The 6,310-nt window shown below is 37.5% G+C and overlaps 1 pseudogene; it reads right to left on the reverse strand.

Annotated features, from left to right (window-relative positions):
• Positions 1-360: 360 nt before the first annotated feature.
• LOC109783275 (uncharacterized) lies at positions 361-3,893 on the reverse strand (annotated as a pseudogene).
• Positions 3,894-6,310: the final 2,417 nt, after the last annotated feature.

Raw genomic sequence — 6,310 nt, forward strand, 5'->3', positions numbered from 1 at the left:
GCACATATGAAGAGAGCACCCTAATCAATTCCTACCAGAGTTGGCACCTGGTACAAATTTGGCGAACAGGATGGAGAAACTCTACTGCTGTTTCTAATTAAAAGGGATGCACTTACGGAGAGAAATCGGCTGTTTCTAATTAAAAGGGATGCACTTACGGAGAGAAATCAGTTCCTGATGCTGGCGATCAAATGCTACAACAGAATCAAATATGGACTCAACCATGAACCGCAGAATTGTTCTTTTAGCTGTCATGCTTTCTTCGTATAGCAAGCAACTAAGGTAACTAAGATTGAATTGTTTTAGACTATTCAGAATTACACCAAACATTTACTTCTGAATACTAGAGAGAATAATAACTTACTAACACAAAGGTATGCCTTTACGTTTATTAAAAATATCTTAAACAATGACGAAGTTCATATAAAGTACAAATGTGATGCTCCCATCTATTGTACTACATCCTAAATTAACAGATCTCCACTGATTAGCGGCTTGTCTTTCGAGTCCTTGATACACCAGACTTCTGAATGCCTTTGCTCAGTGATTTTTTATCGACACAACTAAGCCTTGTCCTAGGCCTTGAATCATTGTGCTCCTGATCAACACCGGCGCATTTGCGTACAACACGCTTCCTCTTGGGGCTTGATTCCATAGATTTGGATTTGTTTATTTCCTGACTACCTTCAGCTTTTGATTCATCGTCAAGATGTGCAGCACGACTTGTGCTCCGTCTCCTACCCCTTTTAGTCTGGTCAATAGTGAGTTCATCATCCTCTGATTCTTGCTTTATATTTTTTGAAAGTGATAATTTGTTCACTTGCTCCTGCGAACATTTATACCAGTTAGAGAGGTGTACAACAACTATGAAAGAACATGAAAATGCACCAAGAAACTTACATGGTTATCATTCTGAATTCCTTTCTTCTTAGATCCCTTATCAACACCAGTAAGCCTTATGCTAGTCTTTGAATAATTCTCAGTTCCATCTTTTTCGAAATCTTCGTCTTCAGTAATGCTTATTGTACGCTTTCTTTTGGGGCTAGATTCCTTGAATTTGCATTCATCTTTCTCCTGGCTATCCTCTTCTGATTCTTCATCAATGTACAACGTGACATGTGTTCCTAGTCCTAGACTTTTTAGTGCCCTTCGTAGTGTTCTACAAAAACATGACAAATTGAGTTAGTTTCCATAAACATTCATTGTAAAATATGGCATGCACATATACAAAATGTTATGGAGCATCGTAGTACAAATAGACGATACCTGTTCAACATTAACGTGTTGTACCGATGAATCTTCTTCAGAGTCCATAAAAAATATTCTATGAACAGTGTAATCTTGGTAACCGTACTTGAAATTATAGTCATTCAGTCTGAACTGAAAAATCAATCTCTGCCCACATATTTTCTGAAATTTTTCTGCCTGCTCATGGATATCACAGTCATCCCTATCTATCAAGAATCTTGCAGATTGCTTAATCAGTTTTTTTGCTTCTGTCTCAAACATGGTGCAAGTTGTTGTTGCAGTATGATCACATATCTCTAGCTTAAGTTTGTATCTAGTAACAAAATGACACATCTGGTAAGTGGAGGATAAATTACTACCTAAAACATGAGATATTATCAAATTTACCTTGGACATGTCTTCTCAGGTTCTTTCTCACATTTTGGACAGTAGAAGTGATTCCCTTCTTTTTGTAGTTTTTTGTTACATTTGCCGCATCCTATGTAGTACCACTCATCTGATGTATCAATTGACTTAATGGTTGCTTCTGCAGTATAGAACTTTTCCTGTCCATCGTAGGTTAAATTAACACATAAAACATATGAAAAAAGAATTTAAAAGTTAATCATAAATACCTGTTTTTCAGATTCATATGCAATTTCAGTTATTTCTCTTAGTGTCTTTCTGTTATAGAGCATTTGTTCTTGAATTGTTCCTTGCAAGTGGGCTTCCGGCCGTGTTTCCTCTATGATATCATCTTCCAAGCAATACCTATTTTCGCATGAGGTAAGTATCCATGTACATGACTAAATAGGATTTCTTCATATTATTGCGGAAAAACGGTTGCACCTCGTTTGGAGCTCAGCTGTTTCAGGGATATCCAAATCGATATATACTTTGGTCGCACCTGTAGATGACAGCGAGTACTCTGCAAGCACTTGATATTAAATTTCGAATACAAAAAAGACATGCATAGCACTACTTACCCTTGATTGATATAAATACAAACCTTTCAGTTTTCTGACCGTTGTTGATGTTACTATGACAACACCATAGAATCTTCATCAATTTGGTCGACCTTATTGCCCCACAGTCTAATATTAACTTTTTGATCCCTGTATATTCCAACAGACATGACTATGAGCAGCCATGATATTTTATGCATACAATTTTATTTAAGTGTACTTACTCAATTCGAAGTACAATATCTCGAATCTTGGAAATCCCATGAGTTGTCCCCGTCTCTTCAATATTCCCTATATAACTTGCTACCCCAATGACATCTGCTAAATAAGATGGTATTAATATGTGGTGAAGATTCAAGTTAATAATTTAAACAAATACAATCATACCGGATAAGTACATCCTCTGGCCATCTCTTGTGGAAAGAACTTCAACACTACAAAACATGAAACTTTGTTCTGCTATTCTGATATTTTTAAGTCCCTTAATCTCTTGAATTTTTGTTGTGTGCAAGAAGTTAATAATCTTGTCGCCTTCAACTGGACGGAAATTCATGGCAGATGTAACCTTGAAATTTGCTATCATGTAGACTAAACCTTCTTGGATCAATGGCCTGAACTTGTTAACCATATGTTTTATTACCTTGGCATGTATCATAGTGCCCTGAAAGATTATAATGTAGCGAGAAGATGCATTGCTATTTAAATCATAGTGACCTATTTATGTTGGAAAAAATCCTTTTACCAATAAGCTGACATGTTCATCAAGCAGTATCATGTCAAGGCTAATTAGTTCATTGTTATTGAGGTTAATGGCATCCCATAGCCTAATTACTCTGACCTTCACTTTCCAGGAATCCTTCCCATTGTTAATCGCATCGAGCATATCGTATGCCATTGTTTCAATTGAAAACAAAAGAATTTGACCTGTAAGCGAACACAATTTTGAAGATTAGAACTTGTTATAGTCTTAGCCAAATCAAAGACTTTATAATCGGAAAGAAAGATTAGTTTCTATGACATAGTAAGTGCAAAGCCTAACAATGTGATTGAACCAACAGAAAAAATAATCATCTAAAAATTGGGTGAAAAGCAACTGAACAGAGGCAACTATCGCACATAATAGGAGAATCTGACCAATGACGATGCTGACAACAAACAGAGCCTCCTTGATTTGAGATGTCTATGTTAGGCTACAGGCTTAATTTATAAGCTAGCCTTATGGGCTTAGTTCTGCCCCGAGCCGATCTCTGTGACGTATCCAAAGAGCATACGTGAGAAGATTAGATTTGAAATTGAATCCTTAGATTTTTTTTTGAATCCAATCTAGCAAAAAAAATCAATGTGAGAAGGGGAACCTGATCCACATGAGGAAAATAATTTTAGTGCGATAACCTCGTTGAGCGCAGGAGATCCACGCCCCAACGTCCTTGCTGCAATTTGAGGTGAGGATAGAAGAGTCCTTGATGCAATTTGAAGTGAGGATAAAAGAGTCCTTGATGCAATTTGAGGTGAGGAGAGAAGAGACCTGAGAGTTTGGGAGAAAGAGAGAGACGTGATTGAGAGACGGATCCATGCCCAAATTCCTTGCTCCAATTTGAGAGACATGGATCTGGTCATCATGGGGAGATGCGGAGAGACCTGGGAGTTCGCGCGCGAGAGAGAGAGATGAGATTGAGAAAGAGATTACGATTCGTTCAGGTCTTTTTTTTTGAACGGGGGTCTCTGTTTTATTTGGTAATGGAAGAGGCGGTGGAGAGTGCTACGGGCCTTTTCTTGACTCACAGCGCTATGGGCCTTTTCTTCTGACTCAGCCGTCGAATGATGTTGGGCTTTGTGAATCAGTCTGTTTAATAAGCGAACTTAATTTTTTCAGCCTCAAATTGTATGGGTTAATCTAGACCGTAATAACTCGGTCCCATCATTAGATGTACGGCTCCTATTTTCTAATTAAAGTGAGAATTATTAGGGAGTCGCTAATTAGTATAGGTATAGATAGATAGATAGAAAGATGTGAATTATGCAATGCCATCTTTTTGCAAGACAGTATATATGTGAATTATGCAATGCTATCTTGTTGCAAGGCATTATATATGTGAATTATGCAATGCCATGCTGTTTAGCCAAGCGTCATATATGTGAATTATATCATGCCGTCCTTTTTTTGTATTTCTCATTGCTTTTGTCGACAATGTTTGTATATTCAACTGTTTTTCCCGTGCATCAGCCATTTGAATTGGTGATGGAGAAATCTGGAGTGAAAACAAGGTCTTCAGAGCAGACAATGCTACCTGGTGAAGCAGATATGTTGCTGGTTACAGATAGCTCTTCAGAGGAGGATTCAAAGGCAGATGACCAGTCCTATTATCCCCCTGAGGTGTATGCTCAAACTTGGCAGGGTTATATTACTCATATCATGCATATGTTGTATTGCAATGCTTAGTTTTTACATCATATACACGATGTTGAATGCCATCTCCTTAGTTGACACATCATATATGCGATTGCCCTCTGCTCACTTCCTTAGTATATAAATCATATATTTGAATTATATCATGCCATGATGTTTACATAGACAACATGTATCTGAATTATGGCATGCCAACCCATTTTCTAAAGACATAATATAGTTATATCATCCCATCCTGTTCACATAGTCATCATATTTTGAATTATATCATTCTATCCGTGAATTATATCATTGCCATCATGTTTCCATCGACGGCATGTTTGTGATTTATGGCATGCCAACCACTTTAATAGACACATCGTATAGTTATATCATGTCATCCTGTTTACATAGTCATCATATTTTGAAGTATGTCATTCTATGCTGTTTAGTTAGCCATCATACATGTGAAATTGTGTCATGCTATCCTGTTTAATTAGCCATCATATATTTGAAATTATGTCCTGCTATTCTGTTTGGTTAGATAACATAAATGTGAATTATTTCATGCCCTGTTTTCTTCCCTACTATCCATTGCACCTGTCTATCTTACAATGTCTGTACATTCAATTACTTTTCTTGTTTATCAGCCATTTCAATTGGAGGGGGTGATGGCAGTATCTGTGGGAGTAAAAACACGGTCTTCAAAAAAGATCGTGCTACCTGTCGATGGAAATAGAACCACAGTTGCACTTTCTCAAGAACCAGCCCCACTACACATAACCTAGACTCACGCAGATTGTACCCCTACCCAGTTGGACAGAGAACCAGCTACAACCCTTCTAACCCCAACCCCAGCAGATAGTAACCCAGTTCCCGTTGATACAACACCGTCTCCACCACAGAGCACCCAAACATGAGCAGTTAGTAAGGCAACTGCAGTGCCCAAAGCACGAGGACAACCACTCCGAACCCCAAGTCAACGCTTAAAGCAGAAGAAGAATTGTTCTCAGGTCAGGTTCCGTACCTATGGTTCATACTACTTTGCTCTTGCATCACTGTATTTACTCATACCAACTAATTTCAAATTTGAAGGATGCAATTGAAACTCCAATGGCGCAACATGTATGTTTTAAACCTGTTTCTTTAACGTGTTTGCTGTTGTAACTTGCTCTATGTTGATTTTAGTTTCAATTGAATAAAAAGTTATGTTCTCATGCCATGCACATTACAAGTGTTGTTATTGCTGTGTAGTTTCCCACACTTATATTCTGTCTATGCTGCTTTGTCTTAAATAGATATGATTCGAACTGTATCTATCTTGATTTGGCAACATAAACTAGAATGATATAGACCATACAGTGACCATACTACATAGATATATGTTTGTTTCATGTTGTTATCCTGCCCACCTTACTACTGAACTGGTTTACCAAAATGAGTTTCATATACTACTTTGTTGTCACATCCTAGCTAGTTCATGCATTAGAATGTTGCATCACGTTTACTTTTCCAGAAACTTGAAATGGGGATGACAGAACCCCCAGCACCCCCCTGAAAACAACTAGGGTTTACTAAAATCATTTTCAATGAACCTGAAATGCCCTTCTAAAAAGTCCACCCTTTTTGTCTTGGGTTAGAACCTCTGACAAAATGGGTTCACAATTTTCTAGGTCATCACAAGATCATTGAATTAAATCTTATGTAACTTGCATTTGGGCATTTAAATGCT

This window comes from Aegilops tauschii, chromosome 2 (genome assembly GCF_002575655.3).
Source record: "Aegilops tauschii subsp. strangulata cultivar AL8/78 chromosome 2, Aet v6.0, whole genome shotgun sequence".
NCBI lineage: Eukaryota > Viridiplantae > Streptophyta > Magnoliopsida > Poales > Poaceae > Aegilops > Aegilops tauschii.